The sequence below is a fragment of the Cibotium barometz genome, chromosome 42 (assembly GCF_041138505.1).
Source record: "Cibotium barometz isolate CiBa-2024 chromosome 42, ASM4113850v1, whole genome shotgun sequence".
Lineage (NCBI taxonomy): Eukaryota > Viridiplantae > Streptophyta > Polypodiopsida > Cyatheales > Cibotiaceae > Cibotium > Cibotium barometz.
This window is the reverse complement of record NC_141087.1, coordinates 14,110,086-14,133,229: the sequence shown is the minus strand read 5'-3', so window position 1 is coordinate 14,133,229 and position 23,144 is coordinate 14,110,086.

The following is a 23,144-nucleotide window of genomic DNA, read 5'->3' as shown; positions in this document are numbered from 1 at the left end:
CTAATTGGAATGAAGGGATGTAATGCATGAAAAATATGAGTAATCACCATGTAAACATGATGCCTAAGTGTGTTTAGTCTCTCACCAAGAGAATGGAAATAGCCTTCCACAAGCCAAGAGAGAAGCCATGAGCTCCAAGAAACATAAGTTTCCATTTCTAAAAATGATCATAAAAAATTACAACCATGGTCCAAGTCCCCTCTTTTATACATGGACTTGTCCCATTATTAACCCTATTGAATAAAGTTCCTACTTTATTACATTCTTTGAATTTTATGTTTGACCTCTTCTTATCTGCATACTTCTGTCTATCCTGGGCAACTTTTATTTCTTTGCGAATTGACTGCATCTGCTCTGCTCCATGTCATCAAGCATCTGTCTGGACATCTCGACCCTAATCAATGGGTCAGACCAAGTTAATGGAGTTAAGCAATCCTGTCCATACAAAGCTTTGAAAGGGCTCATCCCAATACTTCTGTGAAAAGAAGCATTGTAGATGAACTCAACTAGGTGCAGATAGCTTAGCCACTTCTTGGGTTCCCTGCCCCACAGCATGACCGAAGTATATCTTCGATTACTTAGTTCACCCTTTCAGTTTGACCATTGGTCTTGGGGTGGTAAGCTGTGCTGAGATCCAAGTTCCTAGTGCTTCAAAAAATGCAGTCCAGAATCTTGATGTGAATTTGGAATCTCGATCACTTACTATTCTTCTGGGTAGGCCATGCAATCTAAAGATTTCCTTGAGGAACACTTTGGCCACATCCACTGGAGTGTAGGTTTCTTTTACTGGAATCAGATGGGCAACTTTGGTTAGTCTATCAACTACCACAAAGATGGAGTTGTAACCTGATTGCAATGAGGGTAATCCAATAAAATCCATACTGATGCATTCCCACTTCATTTGGGCATTAGGAATTTTTTGGACCCAAATAGGGCCTCCTAAGGACTCCTAGTTTTAAGAAATTAGAGCTTAAAAAGCTGGGCTTAAGGGAGACAAAGGCTATGATGACCCCTATTTTTTGCCTTGCCACATCAACCATACCCCCCTAGTTCCACTTTTTAAAGGGAATATTCTCATACTCTCTCTCTTACTTTTTGACTTTTCTCATACTTTCTCTCTTACTTTTTGAATTTTTTATCCACTTTGTACAAATTGAATCTTTCTTGTCAGTTTGAAATCTCCTTTCTCATTAACTCCAACCATATCTCCCTTCCACATCAGCAAAACATTCTTGTATTTAGGTGGGCTCCAAAAAGTTTAAAAAATTTATTTTTTATTTTTTTACATTTTGAGGTGGAAAAAACAGCACCCAACCAATATGTATGATGGAAATAATTCTTTCCCTCCAAAAAGCTTGTAATTCAAGGGTCACATCAGAAGCCTGTTTCAGGAGCCAGTACATCCATAACTAACTGTCAGGGCCCCACAACCCCATAAACATAACTAACTGTTAGGAACCACTACATCCATGAGATCCCGAAATTGTGGGAACCCCAAAAATTATTATTTTTAAATTTTTCTCATAAATGTAATTTATTGATGAAAAACTCCATGTTAGTATATTTGTATATCAAAAATATCATTTTCTACTTAGAAAAATGGATTTGTGCTAAACTTGCAGCAGCAACAACAAAGTTTTAACAGTCTCTCTCACTCACTCCCTCTCTCTCTCTCTCTCTCTCTCTCTCTATCTCTCTCTCTCTCTCTCTCTCCCCCTATGAGGATCTCTCTGCTTTAGCTTCTTCCTATGCTTAGCTATGGAGCCTTTGCAAGCTGTGTGGGTAGCCCCTTGCGAAGCTAGAAAACGGAAGGTTGATTTACACATTTGTATTCCTGAAGAGTATGGCAGCTCTAAAAAAACCCATCCTACTGATGCACAATCTGTCCAAGCTCGTAGGATAGCTAAGTAGAAAAATGTACATCTTTGGGTTGATAGGCATCTCTATCCACTTGACCCTCCATTAAGAGAAACCCTCCTCTCCACAATTTATCATCTTTTATGCAATTTGTTGGTGAAGGAGAGCTTGGCTTGTTAGGATACTGCACAAGATTGACTTTAAGTGGAACTTGGCAAACCCATATTCTCCATGTGGAGTACCCAAGGGATGGATAAATCACATTATAATGCAAGAGGGGTTTATTTCAAAAATACAAGACATGGAGGTGGAGCTTCTGCAAGAGGAACACGTACAAACTATCTGCAAGAGGAACACGTACAAACTATCTGCAAGAGATGTTGAATTGGTTTTATCACACAACCTTTGGAAGGGTATTGGTTAGGGAGCGGGCCCAACAATCTAAGCTTGTGCAAGAGGCATGCAAGGCTGCAAAAAGCCATGCTCAGCTTTAATGGTTGCAGACCAATGCTCCCCATAGGCATGGTGCTTGGCGTGCATGAATGGAGGAGACAAGGGAGGCGTTGGGTTGTGCTGCACACACCAGCATAAATCTAGATGTAATAAGGCTAAGAAAATAATTTTAGTTAGGTTTTTTTTGCCCTTAAAAAAAACTATTAATAGTTCCTTCTCTCACTTCATTTTCATTCACTTTTTTAGAGAGCTTGAGCTCAAGATCTACGTAGACACCCACGTAAGGACACCAGCGCTGTCGTGCTGTGGCACGTCTATGCAGTGAAAGCATGTTCATGGAACAACTTATGTGGAATCTGGGCCGCCCTGAGCAGCAAGGACAGATATGGAAGGTACCCACTGAGATACAATGGCATCGTGGGTTGCATTTGAAGGTGCGTGGAAGGCATGGGGAGCAATTAATGGTTAAAGGGCCAGTGTTGCCTTAGATTGGTGTGAGATGGAATGTTTGGTGGCCATCCATTAGGCCTTACAAAAAAAATAATAATAATAAAGTATATCCACATGGCCAATAATTTTAATGGCCACATGGAGACGTGAGTGGCGGCCAGCGCATATTCCAGAAGGAAACGAAATCCAAAAGATGGTGGCAACTGCTGCAAAAGAAACGGGAGGTAGCCGTGAACCGCCGAGAGTAAAAAAGTCGTGGAGGGGCTCTTCTGCAAAGGATCAGAGAGCAGAGAAAACATACCACAAAAAACCAGAGGAGCAGCGCAGTTTTGCAGGTCCTGGGTTGAGGTCACCTGGTTTTTTCTACGTCGGGAGTTCTGCAGGTAGAGAAACACTAGAGATTCTGCTTGATGGAGTTTTCAGGAGAAAGAAGCACCCTCGGTGATCTGCAGAGCAGGATTGGACGACCCGAGATCTGCAAGCGCAGTTTCTAAAAAGATGGAATGGATGAAGGGATCATGAGGCATGCATGAGAAGACTGTGAAGCAAAGACTGTGAAGAAGCATGGAAGGCAACAGAGATGTGCATAAGGTGAAGAATGAGGGAAGGTTATGGATGATTATTGTTTGAACCCTTACTACCTTTGATCCTTGAACGAGGTGTGAGTGGAGAGGTACTCACTATGGGAAACTCTGTGAAGCAGATACAAGTGGGACAATAAGTTTTTGGGGCTCTACATCCAATAGCAGTGTGGGGCACTTATTCTGATTATGCTATCCTTGCAGAAGATCAACTGGTGGTTAAGCCTCCATCTTTAACTCATATGGAATCTGCTACAATTCCCTTCGTTGCTCTCACATCATGGCAAGCTTTAAAGGACACGGCTCAAATAAAAGAAGGATATTTTTTGGTATGAAAAGGTGGATTGTAGCATGCTAGGAGTAGCGTAGTTCTGTGAAAGTAAAACCGTCTAGGAGATAGAGAGAGAGGAACTCTCTTTGCAAGAAATTGACCAAAGCTAGGAGAACCTGCACGCATTTCTGTGAGGAAAAAAAAGCTCTACAATAAAAGAAATCCAGCACGCGTTTTTGTGTGAGAGAGCTGGTGCGTTTCCATGGGTGAGGAGCCTTAGCACATGTATCTGCAGAAGAATCCACAGAAAGTGCTTTTTTTGCTGCATGTGCAGAAGTTAACCAGAGGGGGAATTTCTGCAGCAAACAGAGCATCAGACAAGAAACCAGAAAACCAGTAAAGAATGCGTGTGTATCTTGTGTTTTGGAGAGCCTCTGCATAACCAGATTGCGCGTGCATTTTTTTTCTTCTTTGAGGTGGGGGTACAGCTGGCTGGCAGAAGAGTTTTTTTTAGTTATTGATTGTGGAGTAAGTGGCAAAACCCTGCATAACTGCACTTGCCTATAGTCTCTGATCAGTTGGATGACCCGCCCTCCATCTCCACCATCATCTTCGTAGTAGTTTGGGGGAATTCGAAAGGAAAATGTATTTGACAGATTTGATAGAGCGGCATTTCTAGGCAAAGGTCCAAGTCAATGCTTTGAAAGAGAGATTGCGAGAGAAACGAGAGAAGCTTATTTTGTGATACTGATGTTGCTAAGAATGCAAGACACAGTGAATGTTCAAGTGTTTGCTTCAGGCCTGCTATGCAGGGAAAGGCTTGGAATGTGCGTGGAGAGAGCCAACCTGTGGGTTTGTGCAGCAACATGACGGTCTTGAAAAAGCCTTGAAGGCAATAGTGAAGCTGTGCTGCTGCAGCTTTTCGGGCACGAGTTAGTGGTATCTTTGTTGAATTGGAAGAAGTAACATAGTGTTTTGTTGGATGTTGAGCCTCTGATGCTCCATGATGGCCATGTGTATCTTTCATGTGAATACCATGAGGTGATTTTCTAGAGTGCAAAGCCATATGAGATGAGACATGCCATGTTAATGTCAGTTTTTTATATGTATCATGTGTCCAATATTGGCTTTGAGGGTGCACATGTATAGTTGGGTACTCGATCTTTGATGGTTCCAGCTTCTGCTAGTGATGCCCCTTGAAGAGATAAATATTCTGTTACCTTGGTGGGATTTTGGAAGCTACTCTCATAGCCAGAAGTCTCGCACTTTCCCAGTGACACCGCCCATGTCACGAGAGCTTTGGTGAACCCGACGTGAAACCGCTGGGGTGAGAGTACGTAGAGATGGCTAGCAAAATGGAGCATTTATATGCAGAGATGAAAGAGCTTGAAGAGCGGTTCAGGAAGATTGAAGAAGAAAAGCGAATTCAGGAAGCGGTGGAAATTGCGGTGCAATTGGTATATAATAGGGTCAATATATTTGATGGTTTCGATCCAGAAAGCTATCTAAGATGTTACGAGACAGAGATGAAGAATCAAGGGGTTCCAGAAAACATGATGATTGCATCTTTTGCATACCTTATAAGTCCTGATTTAAAAGATGAAGTGCTGGAACTAGCAGAGTATCACTCCAAACGATGGAGTGATTTTGCAGATGCACTTATTTATGCGAGTTCCATGAACCTAAAGCAGGAGCAACTTACTTGGGAAAAGAAAAAGGAAAAGGGTGATGAAATGAGGTATAATGTGAGCTGTGATAGTGTTCCAGCAACGATCCGAGCCAATTTAGAAGCGGTTGTCGATGCATGTCTTATGGAGGACAATCAATTGCTATTCAAGGCTGATACAGAGATTGTGGAGGGTGTTTATGCTAAAATGGGACTACAAAAAGCCATTAGTGAGCAACAAGGCCTTCACAGTGCCAAAAGCGATGCTTTGCTACAGACTCATAAAGATGCAATGGGTGAACTGTGCAAGTATAATCTGTCTTCCTTGTTTGAGGGTGCAGACATACAGGGTCCTATAATCATACCACATGACGTGTGTATGCCTATGCTTGAGGAGACACTTGATTCAGAGAGCTTCAGGACAGGTGCTCAAGACCCAGTACACGAGGAAGAGGACATTGCTAATAGTTTCCTCTTGGGCTGTTGTAAGATTCCTCCCCCAACCCCCTTTTTGATGTCTAGTATCTTCCCCTGTAATCAATCCCTCTTCAGAAATATAAAGACCTTGTTTCTAACTGTTTTAACCTAGAGAGAGAAAATATTCTAGAGAGAGAATATTCAGATTTTGAATATTTTTGGATAGAAAAATATCTCATATAATTAAGATGAATTCCCTTGAAACAGAAATTCAAAAAGAATTTTCAAATATGCAATTGGAATTAATTGGAAATAGGTATAAAGAACCTTATAGTCTAAGGGTCTAGATTTTCAGAAATCTTTAGACTATGGTCCAATTAAGGTTCCTATGGGCCAATAGCATCAATACATGTGTAGGGAGGAGATAAATCCAATTTGTAAAAAGAAGATACCCAAAAATGAGTAAATGCTCACATAAGGTGAAGAGTTGAAAATGTACAAGGTTTATTAGTAAAAAACTATGAGCAATATTAAAAATATGAGATATTTTGGGTATCCAAAAATGAGTAAATGCTCACATAAGATGAAGAGTTGAAAATGTACAAGGTTTATTAGTAAAAAAAACACATATGTAAGGAAGGGGAGTTCTTTAAAGGAGGTGCATATTTCACATAAGATGAAGAGTTGAAAATGTACAAGGTTTATTAGTAAAAAAAAACTATGACACATATGTAAGGAAGAGGAGTTCTTTAAAGCACTACTACATGTTAGCCTAATACCGGCGCTATTTAACGGGGTCTAAAAAAGCCTCGTCATCGGTATAAGCGCCAGTATAAGCGCCGGAACAGTAGCGTCGGTATAAGCGTCGGGTGGTAATACCGGCGCCTATACCGGTTAATATACCGACGCTCACCGGGGGTAATACCGATGCATAAACCGGCGTCTATACCGGTGCATATACCGTGTTATATACCGGGGTCAATACCGGGGTGTATACCGACTCTAATACCGAGAAAAATACCACTGTATATACCGACGTCAGTACCGGGGTATATACCGACGCTGTAGCAGAAATTTTTTTTTGGGCAGAATAGTGCTGCTGCCTGGCTGTTGCCTAGCTGCCTGCAATGAGCAGGATCAACAACAGCAAACAGACAGCACCATTCTATCTAAAATAGAGCACAAAAACAACCGTGCTCGTTTGCATATTTTCCTGATCGACAAACAAGAAATTAAATTAAACATTAATACTCAAGAATGTTTTGATCATATTTCATTAGTTTGAAGGTCATCTTACATCATGGTAATGCCTCCCAATTGACGGTCTCTCCTTCTTCTTCAAGCATCTCAAACAAGGCCACAAAGGCCATGTTTGTGAGCGTACTTCTCCTCTCGCCTACTTGGTGGGCGATTCATGGCCAACTCCTACACACACGATTAACAATTATAACTTTTAGAAATCAACATTTAGCCCACATACATACATTTAAATAAATAAAATTGCTACAAACACTTACGAATTCATGGTGCATGGTTTTGTAACCACCACTCCCGAGATGAGAAGCCCCTACTGTTTGGAGTCTTGCCCTTGCCGCCTCTCTTTGTTGTTGAAACCTGTCTGGTGTCTCGGTGAGCTCCTGAGCAATGGCTGCCCACTCCCTGTCATCTAGCCAAACAGGTTTCTCCTTCCCCTCTCTAAATGCGTCCCTCGCCTCTGACCTACGATGCCCCATCAAAATGCGAGCTGTATACTGTATCCACTCATTAGAGACGACATTCAAGAAACCTATGCATAGAGATTTTATAAGCTTGTAAGAAACCTATGCATAGAGATTTTATAAGCTTGCAAACTCTATGCATAAAGCCTATGCATAGAGCTTATGCATAGAGATTTCACAAGCTCACAAGCTCTATGAATAGAGCTTATGCATAACGCTTGCAAGAAGGCTATGCATAGAGATTGCAAGCTTATTATAGGTTTTATGCATAGATATTAAATTAATCCTATGTGTAAGCTTACAAGAACCCAAAACTAACCCTAAACCATAAAACAGGGATGCAATAATTCATAGAAAATAGCATAAACAAGAAAAATCGAAAGAGGATCTACCTCTTTTTTGCAAAGCTGAAGGAGAGGATTGGTGAAAGATTGGTGAGGTGAAAGAGCTGCAAAACAAAATATTAAACAAACTAATTAGTAAATTAAACACAAGAAAAAGAACTAATACAAAACCCTAAAATCTCTATGCATGCATTAGGAGATCTATGCATACATAGAGAGCTCTCAACATGCATAGAGAGCCAAAAAAACATAAAACCCTAAACGTCCTAATTCTTAAATTAAAAAGTAAAAGCAATTGCAAGAACATATTAGGAGAAGGAGAAGAGGAGAAAAGAAGAAAGAAGGAGAAAAGAGGAGAGAGGAAAAAAGAGGAGAGGGAGAGAAAGAGAAGAGGGAGAGAAAGAGACCTTCTTGACCTGTAACGCGCCTTCTCTGCGAAAAAACCAGAAAATAGGCTCTCGACTGTGAAAAACTTACGAGCGCCGGTATATGCTACAGAATATGCGTCGGAATATACGTCGGTATATGCTACGGAATGTGCGTCGGTATATACGTCGGAATGTGCGTCGGTATACGCGACGGGACACAAAAATTTGAAAAAACCCCGCCCTACTTGTCTCCTCCAACATTACGACGGACATACCGACGTTCGACATTTGCGTCGGTATTTTAGCATCGGTATGCCCTCAAGCTCTTGTAGTGAAGGAGGTGCATATTTCACATAAGATGAAGAGTTGAAAATGTACAAGGTTTATTAGTAAAAAACTATGAGCAATATTAAAAATATGAGATATTTTGGGTATCCAAAAATGAGTAAATGCTCACATAAGATGAAGAGTTGAAAATGTACAAGGTTTATTAGTAAAAAAACACATATGTAAGGAAGGGGAGTTCTTTAAAGGAGGTGCATATTTCACATAAGATGAAGAGTTGAAAATGTACAAGGTTTATTAGTTTTTAAAAAAAAACTATGACACATATGTAAGGAAGGAGAGTTCTTTAAAGGAGGTGCATATTTCACATGCTTGAATGAGTTTTAAACTCATAAAAATTGAGATATTTCATCTCTCCTCTCTCCTCATTCAAGTCTAGTTCCAAAAAGTTAGCTTAACTGACCTAAAAATGGTCAAAAAGTAACCTAACTAACTTGGAAAATTCTAGAATCAGTTTGTTTGGTTAGGAGCTCAAATTTTCCTATAAATAGAAGCCTCCCCTTGTTGAAAAAAAATATAATGTCTTATGCATTGTTACTCTACTCTACCTAAGCCAAGAACTGTGAATTCTTTAATAATTCACTAGTTTTTGATACTTCTCTCTTTCTTCAATCCCCATTGGTGGCTCCATCAACATACTAAACCAATTGATTGGTTGGGGGCCTCTACCGTGAACAAAGAATCAAGCAAATTATAAGATAAGTATAGTGAATTATTATCTTTTCTATAATTTCTCAATGATTCTCTCTTCTCAACCCCTCTCAAGCTTGAGAAGCTTAATTGGTATGGTTTTTGAAATGCTATTGAAGTTAATTAATTAATGATAGTAAAGAATTACATACAATTCTATTTATATTTAATTCTAATGGTTTTTCTCTCTCTCTCACTTAAGAAATGGTCATACTCATGACCCTTTTCAATCCAAATGAAGCTTTTCATAAGGCTTTTCCTTAATCCAAGATTAAGCTATGCTTGAGGCCAAATTAATGGCTTTTTTTTTCTATGCTTTTAGTTTATGTATATTGATGATTCAATCCATTATGGATTGATGATCCAATTAGAGACCATTCTAATTATTTTCTTAATGATCCAATTAGAGACCATTATGGATTGATGATCCAATTAGAGACCATTCTAATTATTTTCTTAATGATCCAATTAGAGACCATTATGGATTGATGATCCAATTAGAGACCATTCTAATTATTTCTTTAATAATGAGCCTTATCCCTTAGAAAAAAATTGAGATTTATCAGTCATAGTAGCGGAGCTATGGCAAAAATTTTATAGAAATTACGCATAAAATAATTTCATTCAAAGCATAAAAAGAGGACTTCCTACCATATTCTAGGAACTATCATCCTAGATTAATTAAAAGAATATTATTATGCATGGAGATATGGATGTTTGCATGTAGATGTAGAGGTATGGATGTGAGTGTGAATGTGGAGGAATGTGTGCATGGAGATGTGGATGTATCCATGTAGAAATAGATGTGTAGATGAGGATGTAAATGGAGATGTGGATGGATGCATGTAGAAGTAGATGTATAGATGTAGATGTGAATGGAGATGTGGATGTATACATGTAGATGTAGATGTATAGATGTAGTTGTGGATGTGGAGATGGAGATGGATGGATGCATGTAGATGTAGGTGTATAGATGTAGATGTGGAGGTGGATGGATGCATGTAGAAGTAGATGTATAGATGTAGATGTGAATGGAGATGTGGATGTATACATGTAGATGTAGATGTATAGATGTAGATGTAGATGTGGATGTGGAGGTGGATGGATGCATTTAGATGTAGGTGTATAGATGTAGATGTGGATGTGGAGGTGGATGGATGCATGTAGATGTAGATGTATAGATGTAGATGGGAATGGAGATATGGATGTATACATGTAGATGTAGATGTATAGATGTAGATGTGGATGTGGAGGTGGATGGATGCATGTAGATGTAGATGTAAAGATGTAGATGTGAATGGAGATGTGGATGTATGCATGTAGATGTAGGTGTATAGATGTAGATGTGGATGTAGAGGTGGATGTATGCATGTAGATGTAGATGTATAGATGTGGATGTGAATGTGGAGGTGGATGTATGCATGTAGATGTAGATGTATGGAGGTGAATGTGAATGTGGATGTGGATGTATGCATAGAGATGTGGATGTATGCATGTAGATGTGAATGTACGCATATAGATGTGGATGTATGGATGTGAATGTGCATGTAGATGTGGATGTATGGATGTGGATGCATGAATGTGCATGTAGATGTGGATGTGAAAATAGATGTATGGATATAGATGTGGATGTATGGATGTGAATGTGGATATATGTATAGATGTGAATATATGATATGTGATGTGAAGGAATCTGAAGTGATGAGATGGAAAATGATGTGATGGGATGAGTACACATATAACTGGAATGTGGAATAAGCAATGTGGATTGATGAGGGATAATGTGGAAAAATGAGAGTTAATATAAAAACTGTATTTTGTGACTGTTTGTAAATGCTGTTTGTAAATGACTGTTTTATGTCAAGATTGCTGGGAAAGCATTGTGACCATCTTGTGATTAAGGTCGTGGAGACCTAACTGAAAAAGTTGCAACTGCTGACGGAGAGTCAATGAAGGACGTCTCGCGTAGCAAGGTCGGCCGAGGTCTTGACCAGCCTCGGTGCGATTAAAATGGTGAGCTTCCGGTACGGTGGATGAGGGGCCAAGGAAGCGGCCTATGAGTGAAGCGCTAGGTCACCTGCGAAGGATCCTAGAGGGTGCTGACCATACAGTGCTCGGGCTCTGGGTCGCCTAGGATACCCACGCGTGCGTCGAGGAAAATATTGGAACAGAGTTGGAGTTGTTTTCTGAAATCGGGCATGGATCTGGTTGATTGACCTTGCTGGTCTTCAATGGATGAGTCCATGGCTCTTTATATGGATCTGTTGGTTGATCTTGCTGATCTTCAACGAGAGTCCATCTTGATAAGAGATTATATTGCCGAGTATTATGGGCTAGGGATTAGGAAACGGCCCCTGTGTGTGGTCAGGTGGTGAGCGTCCTAGTTGCCAATGATGCCATAAATACTCTGATGAAGGAATGATGGGAAAATTTAAGAATCAACCGGATAACTTGGAAGATTGTGATCAGTGATACTATGGTTTTATTAAAGGATTGTTTTAAACTGGTTGAATCTGTGAAAAGGCAATTTCATATTGGGTGTGTGAGTGGTGTGACTAGTTTTATTTTGCATGAACATCCGGCTAGGGGGCCTTGGAACTCTTTTCATTGGTACCCGGGACAAAACCTAACCAAATTATTAATTGGATCCCATCACTACAGTGGTTGGGCGGTTGGCTAACCCATGGGATCGGATGGGGTTAGGCTGGACTGATGGATCCGTAAATTGAGACTCAAACTTTTGTTTTTACGATAGATAAAATAAATCCCGGACAATAACTGTTCTATGGATAGGAATCAACGGCTGTGCCTCTTGAATGGGAAAAAAAGCGTTGATCCCAATGATCCAAGTGCAAGTTTCTTCCTTGATCTGACCAAGTATCTTATAGATGCAATTGGATCAGCTCGATCAGAAATGATCTTGATTACGTTAGAGTAAAAAGTTATCCTGGTGGAATCGCCCGTGCTTTCCGGTAAAGGAAGTTTTTTCGGGTTCGGTTTTGGAACAATCGACGAATTAGTCTCTTATCCGGATATCCGTGGGTGAGGCCCCGAATGTGGGACCCCTGTCCCGCGCGAGAAGTGCTACTTCCGCTGCCAGTATCCTGAATCCGTTGCTCGGTGGAAACAGGGATCTTACAGTTGGTATCAGAGCATTTGGTTAATAAAGATGAACTGAGAAGACAAATATGTCAAAAATTTATCAAGAAACACAAAAAAGTTATAATTGTGTGATATAATTCATACAATTTGATATTCAAACTGAAATTCATAATTTGGTAATTGGTTCTTCAGATGGAAGTACCGCAATTATATAGAATCCCTGACTTGCTTGAGGCCTAGACATGATAGTATTTACCTTATAATTCCAAGGGCTGTGACTACCCGTATATACCGAGAGTATACTGCAGCTCTTTACTGACAGTATATACGAGTAAATCTAAGACTTGAAATTATAAGCGTTAATGCTATCCAGATGATGATTTCAAATGTGATTGATATGATTTTTAATTCTGTTTGAGAATTGATGAATTGATTTGGATTCTGATTGAAAATGCTGATTGAAAAATGTTGATTTTTAAAAATTAGTTGAAATATAATGAAACCACAATGAGGGGGAATGGGACGAGTCCCTGTGATGATATTCATAACTAGAATGATGATAATGAATTCAGCAAATCACTATGAGATTAGTGGATTGTGCTGTCAGATTGCTACTGTTAATACTTGACCGGTAGATCAAGTTAAGGGATATCAAATTGAGAACTTGCTTGACTGAAATTCCCGTGGAGGAATGTTCCGAAGGAAACTTTTCAGTCTAATGGACCATTATCATGTTAAAGATATGAATGATATGATCTGAATGAATTGTTATTTAATGATGAGTTCTATATAAGGGATATTTATCCCAGTGTTCTGTTGGGTTGACCAGAATATAAGGAACCCCAGAATAAAATTGGATCTTAAGAATAAGAGCTGTCCTCTACCTTGCGAGATGAGGACATCTCGCACTTTTTAAGTGGGGTAGAATGTAAGATTCCTCCCCAGCCTTCGAGGTATACAGGAGTAAGAATCTCCCTTTTTGATCTTATAATTATTCCCTCTCTAAAATAAAAGAAAGTTTTTGTTTAAAAAAAGGAAGACCCTTTTCCTAGAATACTTATCAGGAGTCCCACCTATTTTAAGGATTTAGAACAATGAGTTCAGAAGTGAGAATCGGTGTTTTGGATATCAAGGTTTTGGTTTTCATTCGAGTATACGGCTCAAAAGAAGTTCTTTATCTCTTGGGAAGTATAAGAAGTTATCCCCCAGATATTGTGACCCTTATATCTGAACTCAATATGAAAGTAGGTGACTTAGCCTACAAGCTTCTTTTATCTCCTCATCTCAAAATTCTTAATGCCTTCTATAGAAAATGTGTCAAACACAAATCATGGAAAGACGGTAAAACTTCAGTGGTGGCAAGTTACCGTTGGCTTCTAGGTTACGCTAGCTCCTTCCTTTATATAAGTCATAACTTTTACTTGTCGCTCACAGTAATCTTACTCCCATCAATCTCCTTTCTTTCTTAATCTCCTTCATGGCTTGGCAACAGGAATTAGTTTTATCCATGATGATTTCTCACCTTCAAGACGCAAGAGAGTCTGTGAAGAAAGATTTTATAGAACAGTATGAGCGCTCACTTTTCCCTCACTTGGGAACTTCTGTAGCGCAGACCAAATGGCGGACCTATCAAGACATAACTAGGGTAACACCCTGGGGTCAGCAGCACTTTCGTAATAATGTCCGCTTGGCCATGGCTATTGAAGCCTTGGGTTTGGGTCCCCGATACTACTGCGTCATGAGATCAAGGCGTCTTGGGTTTTCTGAGCGGGTCTTCTTACTGGCGTGTTTTCTTCCTCACATGAGAAGATATGCCTTTACCCCGTTTTTGGCTTGCCTCTCAGAGGTCCTTTTGTTAGATCACCTCATACCAGTGAGATAGGTGCGGCAATAACCAGTAGAATCATTCCCATAGATGAGTTACCCTATACTTGTGCAGCTTGTGAGGACTGCTTTTGTGACCATATGATGGACGGGCTTATGGAAGTGTAAAGAGTTCTTCTATCTTTACTGTATAAGTTCCGAGAATGAATAAAGTTTAAATCTTGTTCTTATTTTGAATCTTGCTCTCTTTAAGACTTTTCTTGGTGGTTAATCTTGATTAAAATTTTTCTCTAAGTCTCATATTCGTGCATCTTGCAAAATTATCACAAGTTGCGAGATGAGGACATCTCGCGTTTTTTAAGTGGGGTAGAATGTAAGATTCCTCCCCCAACCCCCTTTTTGATGTCTAGTATCTTCCCCTGTAATCAATCCCTCTTCAGAAATATAAAGACCTTGTTTCTAACTGTTTTAACCTAGAGAGAGAAAATATTCTAGAGAGAGAATATTTAGATTTTGAATATTTTTGGATAGAAAAATATCTCATATAATTAAGATGAATTCCCCTGAAACAGAAATTCAAAAAGAATTTTCAAATGTGCAATTGGAATTAATTGGAAATAGATATAAAGAACCTTAGTCTAAGGGTCTAGATTTTCAAAAATCTTTAGACTATGGTCCAATTAAGGTTCCTATGGGCCAATAGCATCAATACATGTGTAGGGAGAAGATAAATCCAATTTGTAAAAAGAAGATACCCAAAAATGAGTAAATGCTCACATAAGGTGAAGAGTTGAAAATGTACAAGGTTTATCAGTAAAAAACTATGAGCAATATTATAAATATGAGATATTTTGGGTATCCAAAAATGAGTAAATGCTCACATAACATGAAGAGTTGAAAATGTACAAGGTTTATTAGTAAAAAAAACACATATGTAAGGAAGGGGAGTTCTTTAAAGGAGGTGCATATTTCACATAAGATGAAGAGTTGAAAATGTACAAGGTTTATTAGTAAAAAAAAACTATGACACATATGTAAGGAAGAGGAGTTCTTTAAAGGAGGTGCATATTTCACATAAGATGAAGAGTTAAAAATGTACAAGGTTTATTAGTAAAAACCTATGAGCAATATTAAAAATATGAGATATTTTGGGTATCCAAAAATGAGTAAATGCTCACATAAGATGAAGAGTTGAAAATGTACAAGGTTTATTAGTAAAAAAACACATATGTAAGGAAGGGGAGTTCTTTATTAAAGGAGGTGCATATTTCACATAAGATGAAGAGTTGAAAATGTACAAGGTTTATTAGTTTTAAAAAAAAAACTATGACACATATGTAAGGAAGGAGAGTTCTTTAAAGGAGGTGCATATTTCACATGCTTGAATGAGTTTTAAACTCATAAAAATTGAGATATTTCATCTCTCCTCTCTCCTCATTCAAGTCTAGTTCCAAAAAGTTAGCTTAACTGACCTAAAAATGGTCAAAAAGTAACCTAACTAACTTGGAAAATTCTAGAATCAGTTTGTTTGGTTAGGAGCTCAAATTTTCCTATAAATAGAAGCCTCCCCTTGTTGAAAAAAATATAATGTCTTATGCATTGTTACTCTACTCTACCTAAGCCAAGAACTGTGAATTCTTTAATAATTCACTAGTTTTTGATACTTCTCTCTTTCTTCAATCCCCATTGGTGGTGGCTCCATCAACATACTAAACCAATTGATTGGTTGGGGGCCTCTACCGTGAACAAAGAATCAAGCAAATTATAAGATAAGTATAGTGAATTATTATCTTTTCTATAATTTCTCAATGATTCTCTCTTCTCAACCCCTCTCAAGCTTGAGAAGCTTAATTGGTATGGTTTTTGAAATGCTATTGAAGTTAATTAATTAATGATAGTAAAGAATTACATACAATTCTATTTATATTTAATTCTAATGGTTTTTCTCTCTCTCTCACTTAAGAAATGGTCATACTCATGACCCTTTTCAATCCAAATGAAGCTTTTCATAAGGCTTTTCCTTAATCCAAGATTAAGCTATGCTTGAGGCCAAATTAATGGCTTTTTTTTTCTATGCTTTTAGTTTATGTATATTGATGATTCAATCCATTATGGATTGATGATCCAATTAGAGACCATTCTAATTATTTCTTTAATAATGAGCCTTATCCCTTAGAAAAAAATTGAGATTTATCAGTCATAGTAGCGGAGCTATGGCAAAAATTTTATAGAAATTACGCATAAAATAATTTCATTCAAAGCATAAAAAGAGGACTTCCTACCATATTCTAGGAACTATCATCCTAGATTAATTAAAAGAATATTATTATGCATGGAGATATGGATGTTTGCATGTAGATGTAGAGGTATGGATGTGAGTGTGAATGTGGAGGTGGATGTATGCATGGAGATGTGGATGTATCCATGTAGAAATAGATGTGTAGATGCGGATGTAAATGGAGATGTGGATGGATGCATGTAGAAGTAGATGTATAGATGTAGATGTGAATGGAGATGTGGATGTATACATGTAGATGTAGATGTATAGATGTGGATGTGGATGTGGAGATGGATGGATGCATGTAGATGTAGGTGTATAGATGTAGATGTGGATGTGGAGGTGGATGGATGCATGTAGAAGTAGATGTATAGATGTAGATGTGAATGGAGATGTGGATGTATACATGTAGATGTAGATGTATAGATGTATAGATGTGGATGTGGAGGTGGATGGATGCATGTAGATGTAGGTGTATAGATGTAGATGTGGATGTGGAGGTGGATGGATGCATGTAGATGTAGATGCATAGATGTAGATGGGAATGGAGATATGGATGTATGCATGTAGATGTAGATGTATAGATGTAGATGTGGATGTGGAGGTGGATGGATGCATGTAGATGTAGATGTAAAGATGTAGATGTGAATGGAGATGTGGATGTATGCATGTAGATGTAGGTGTATAGATGTAGATGTGGATGTAGAGGTGGATGTATGCATGTAGATGTAGATGTATAGATGTGGATGTGAATGTGGAGGTGGATGTATGCATGTAGATGTAGATGTATGGAGGTGAATGTGAATGTGGATGTGGATGTATGCATAGAGATATGGATGTATGCATGTAGATGTGAATGTACGCATATAGATGTGGATGTATGGATGTGAATGTGCATGTAGATGTGGATGTATGGATGTGGATGCATGAATGTGCATGTAGATGTGGATGTGAAAATAGATGTATGGATATAGATGTGGATGTATGGATGTGAATGTGGATGTGGATGTAGATATATGTATAGATGTGAATATATGATATGTGATGTGAAGGAATCTGAAGTGATAAGATGGAAAATGATGTGATGGGATGAGTATACATATAACTGGAATGTGGAATAAGCAATGTGGATTGATGAGGGATAATGTGGAAAAATGAGAGTTAGTATAAAAATTGTATTTTGTGACTGTTTGTAAATGCTGTTTGTAAATGACTGATTTATGTCAAGTTTGCTGGGAAAGCATTGTGACCATCTTGTGATTAAGGTCGTGGAGACCTAACTGAAAAAGTTGCAACTGCTGACGGAGAGTCAATGAAGGACGTCTCGCGTAGCAAGGTCGGCCGAGGTCTTGACCAGCCTCGGTGCGATTAAAATGGTGAGCTTCCGGTACGGTGGATGAGGGGCCAAGGAAGCGGCCTATGAGTGAAGCGCTAGGTCACCTGCGAAGGATCCTAGAGGGTGCTGACCATACGGTGCTCGGGCTCTGGGTCGCCTAGGATACCCACGCGTGCGTCGAGGAAGATATTGGAACAGAGTTGGAGTTGTTTTCTGAAATCGGGCATGGATCTGGTTGATTGACCTTGCTGGTCTTCAATGGATGAGTCCATGGCTCTTTATATGGATCTGTTGGTTGATCTTGCTGATCTTCAACGAGAGTCCATCTTGATAAGAGATTATATTGCCAAGTATTATGGGCTAGGGATTAGGAAACGGCCCCTGTGTGTGGTCAGGTGGTGAGCGTCCTAGTTGCCAATGATGCCATAGATACTCTGATGAAGGAATGATGGGAAAATGTAAGAATCAACCGGATAACTTGGAAGATTGTGATCAGTGATACTATGGTTTTATTAAAGGATTGTTTTAAACTGGTTGAATCTGTGAAAAGGCAATTTCATATTGGGTGTGTGAGTGGTGTGACTAGTTTTATTTTGCATGAACATCCGGCTAGGGGGCCTTGGAACTCTTTTCCTTAGTATTCGGGACAAAACCTAACCAAATTATTAATTGGATCCCATCACTACAGTGATTGGGCGGTTGGCTAACCCATGGGATCGGATGGGGTTAGGCTGGACTGATGGATCCGTAAATCGAGACTCAAACTTTTGTTTTTACGATAGATAAAATAAATCCCGGACAGTAACTGTTCTATGGATAGGAATCAACGGCTGTGCCTCTTGAATGGGGAAAAAGCGTTGATCCCAATGATCCAAGTGCAAGCTTCTTCCTTGATCTGACCAAGTATCTTATAGATGCAATTGGATCAGCTCGATCAGAAATGATCTTGATTACGTTAGAGTAAAAAGTTATCCTGGTGGAATCGCCCGTGCTTTTCGGTAAAGGAAGTTTTTCCGGGTTCGGTTTTGGAACAATCGACGGATTAGTCTCTTATCCGGATATCCATGGGTGAGGCCCCGAATGTGGGACCCCTGTCCCGCGCGAGAAGTGCTACTTCCGCTGCCAGTATCCTGAATCCGTTGCTCGGTGGGAACAGGGATCTTACAGCTGTGAAGCATGTAAGCTGTGTAAACTTGTTGAGGATTCTCATGACAAAAGTGCTCATTTGAAGGGTATTCCTTAGGTGTCGTATCATATGTGTGAAGAACAGCAGGAACCAATGCTTCTTACTGAAAGCATGATTGCAAATTTTGAAGATCTAGGACAAGAAGAAGATGCTATCATTACTGCATTCTTATCTGGTTATGATGCTTATAAGTAGGATGATGTGAGTGGCTTTTGTGATGAAGGTGTGGATCAAGATTTTGAACTTGAAGACGAGGGACCAACTACTTTGCTAATTGAAGAGCAGGTTTTAATAGAGCGTATACATGAATATGCATGTGAGGAAAATAAAATATTACAAGATGGGCCACAAGTATGTGTGATGGATTAGAGGGGGTGAGTGATATGGGTGATTCCAACAGTGATGTTGCTTCTGAAGCTGGTTGCCAAGGTTCTTTGGATTTGGGTAATCCTGGAATGCTAACTGGGTGTTCCAACAATAAACAGGGTGATGCTATGTCATCAGTGTCAAGGTTACCTTGCAACCACATTTGTGAGCAACAATCTCGAGCTTGGAAGCCTGTTTATGACGATGATTTGGAGAGGGAAATTGAATCTATCTTTTTGGATCATACAGGGTTCAATGACATACAGATTCAAGGGTACTCGGGTGAGGGACCCATAATTCTAAGCCCATCTGCAGATAGGTATCAAGAAATATTGGGAGATAACATGCAGGATATACAAAGTGTGGTCACAGAACCTCAAGAGGCTGCATATGAGCAACCAAATGGATATAGCTATAGGGGAATGAATGTTCATGATAATCAACATGTGGGATTGCAAGATGATAATGGCTTCAATGCGATTGATCCTGGATTGGATGCTATCTTAGATGATGCATTGGATGATTTCATGGTATATAATAGATCTCCATCAGCTTTGGGCTCTTCTATGATTGATGCTAGTCAACTGTCGGTTGCAAGTGAGGATATGCAGGTGTTATGTAAGCCAAATGATTGTGATGAGATTGATCCAGAGCTGGAGGCTATTCTCGATGATGCCTTGTTGGACTTTGTATGTGTTGATGGTGTGGATGCTTTGCATACTTTGCAACGGCCTAAAGAAGAGGTATATAATAGCATAGAGGAAGCCAATGAAGACCATGCTTTTCTGTCTTTGGATGAGAAGAATGAATGTTTGTCAGTGGGTGAGCTGGATCCGGGCACGGTAGATTTGGATGGGATGTTACCAAGTGTGTGTTCCATGCTGTTAATGCAGTTGTTACTTGGTGTGGCCATACAATATGTGGTGCAAAGGCTTCAAACATGGCCTGAGGAAAATTTTGACGGAAATTATTTTGAAGAGCATCCCACTTTGAATGATGAGGGTAATTATGCATATGTAGGGAATCTAAGTGAGGATAGGGCTTTATATGAGCAAAGGATATGGCACATATTGCAAAAGCGGTTGGTATTTGATCCAAGTGGGAAAGCAGAACCATTCAGATGTGATTGCTAAGATATAAATATCTTGCAGGCTAGGGGGTAGGTTAAGATGTCATGCTATGTTTCAACAAAGGATAACCCCTTGTGAGTGGCACTATGTATATTCTTCTACTGTTTCATCTTTACTAGGGTGATACTAACTGGGTCAGGTTTGACAGGGTTTAAGACGCCTAGTTGGATGCTTGTACATATACCAATGTTGGTGAGCAAATAATGCATGGACACTGATTTCCAGGACCTATGTGGCACATACTGGAGGATGTGCAGGTTTAGACGGGGTGGATGTCGTGCTGTGGCACGTCTATGCAGTGAAAGCATGTTCATGGAACAACTTATGTGGAATCTGGGCCCTGAGCAGCAAGGACAGATATGGAAGGTACCCACTCAGATACAATGGCATCGTGGGTTGCATTTGAAGGTGCGTGGAAGGCATGGGGAGCAATTAATGGTTAAAGGGCCAGTGTTGCCTTAGATTGGTGTGAGATGGAATGTTTGGTGGCCATCCATTAGGCCTTATAAAAAAATAATAATAATAAAGTATATCCACATGGCCAATAATTTTAATGGCCACATGGAGACGTGAGTGGCGGCCAGCGCATATTCCAGAAGGAAACGAAATCCAGAAGATGGCGGCAGAGCTGCTGATGCAGAAGAAACGGGAGGTAGCCATGAACCGTCGAGAGTAAAAAAGTCGTGGAGGGGCTCTTCTGCAAAGGATCAGAGAGCAGAGAAAACATACCACAAAAAACCAGAGGAGCAGCGCAGTTTTGCAGGTCCTGGGTTGAGGTCACCTGGTTTTTTCTACGTCGGGAGTTCTGCAGGTAGAGAAACACTAGAGATTCTGCTTGATGGAATTTTCAAGAGAAAGAAGCACCCTCGGTGATCTGCAGAGCAGGATTGGACGACCCGGGATCTGCAAGCGCAGTTTCTAAAAATATGGAATGGATGAAGGGATCATGAGGCATGCATGAGAAGACTGTGAAGCAAAGACTGTGAAGAAGCATGGAAGGCAACAGAGATGTGCATAAGGTGAAGAATGAGGGAAGGTGATGGATGATTATTGTTTGAACCCTTACTACCTTTGATCCTTGGATGAGGTGTGAGTGGAGAGGTACTCGCTATGGGAAACTCTGTGAAGCAGATACAAGTGGGACAATAAGTTTTTGGGGCTCTTTATTTTGATTATGCTATCCTTGCAGAAGATCAACTAGTGGTTAAGCCTCCATCTTTAACTCATATGGAATCTGCTACAATTCCCTTCGTTGCTCTCACAGCATGGCAAGCTTTAAAAGGACACGGCTCAAATAAAAGAAGGATATTTTTTGGTATGAAAAGGTGGATTGTAGCATGCTAGGAGTAGCGCAGTTCTGTGAAAGTAAAACCGTCTAGGAGATAGAGAGAGAGGAACTCTCTTTGCAAGAAATTGTACAAAGCTAGGAGAACCTGCACGCATTTCTGTGAGGAAAAAAAACTCTACAATAAAAGAAATCTAGCACGCGTTTCTGTGTGAGAGAGCTGGTGCGTTTCCATGGGTGAGGAGCCTTAGCACATGTATCTGCAGAAGAATCCACAGAAAGTGCTTTTTTTGCTGCATGTGTAGAAGTTAACCAGAGGGGGAATTTCTGCAGCAATAGAGCATCAGACAAGAAACCAGAAAACCAGTAAAGAATGCGTGTGTATCTTGTGTTTTGGAAAGCCTCTGCATAACCAGATTGCGCGTGCATTTTTTTTCTTCTTTGAGGTGGGGGTTCAGCTGGCTGGCAGAAGAGTTTTTTTTAGTTATTGATTGTGGATTAAGTGGCAAAACCCTGCATAACTGCACTTGCCTATAGTCTCTGATCAGTGTGATGACCCGCCCTCCATCTCCACCATCATCTTCGTAGTAGTTTGGGGGAATTCGAAAGGAAAATGTATTTGACAGATTTGATAGAGCGGCATTTCTAGGCAAAGGTCCAAGTCAATGCTTTGAAAGAGAGATTGCGAGAGAAACGAGAGAAGCTTATTTTGTGATAGTGATGTTGCTAAGAATGCAAGACACAGTGAATGTTCAAGTGTTTGCTTCAGGCCTGCTATGCAGGGAAAGGCTTGGAATGTGCGTGGAGAGAGCTAACCTGTGGGTTTGTGCAGCAACATGAAGGTCTTGAAAAAGCCTTGAAGGCAATAGTGAAGCTATGCTGCTGCAGCTTTTTGGGCACGAGTTAGTGGTATCTTTGTTGAATTGGAAGAAGTAACATAGTGTTTTGTTGGATGTTGAGCCTCTGATGCTCCATGATGGCCATGTGTATCTTTCATGTGAATTGTGAATACCATGAGGTGATTTTCTGGAGTGCAAAGCCATATGAGATGAGACATGCCATGTTAATGTCAGTTTTTTATATGTATCATGTGTCCAATATTGGCTTTGAGGGTGCACATGTATAGTTGGGTACTCGATCTTTGATGGTTCCAGCTTCTGCTAGTGATGCCCCTTGAAGAGATAAATATTCTGTTACCTTGGTGGGATTTTGGTGGAAGCTACTCTCACAGCCAGAAGTCTCGCACTTTCCCAGTGACACCGCCCACATCACGAGAGTTTTGGTGAACCCGACGTGAAACTGCTGGGGTGAGAGTACGTAGAGATGGCTAGCAAAATGGAGCATTTATATGCAGAGATGAAAGAGCTTGAAGAGCGGTTCAGGAAGATTGAAGAAGAAAAGTGAATTCAGGAAGATTGAAGAAGAAAAGTGAATTCAGGAAGCCGTGGAAATTGCGGTGCAATTGGTATATAACAGG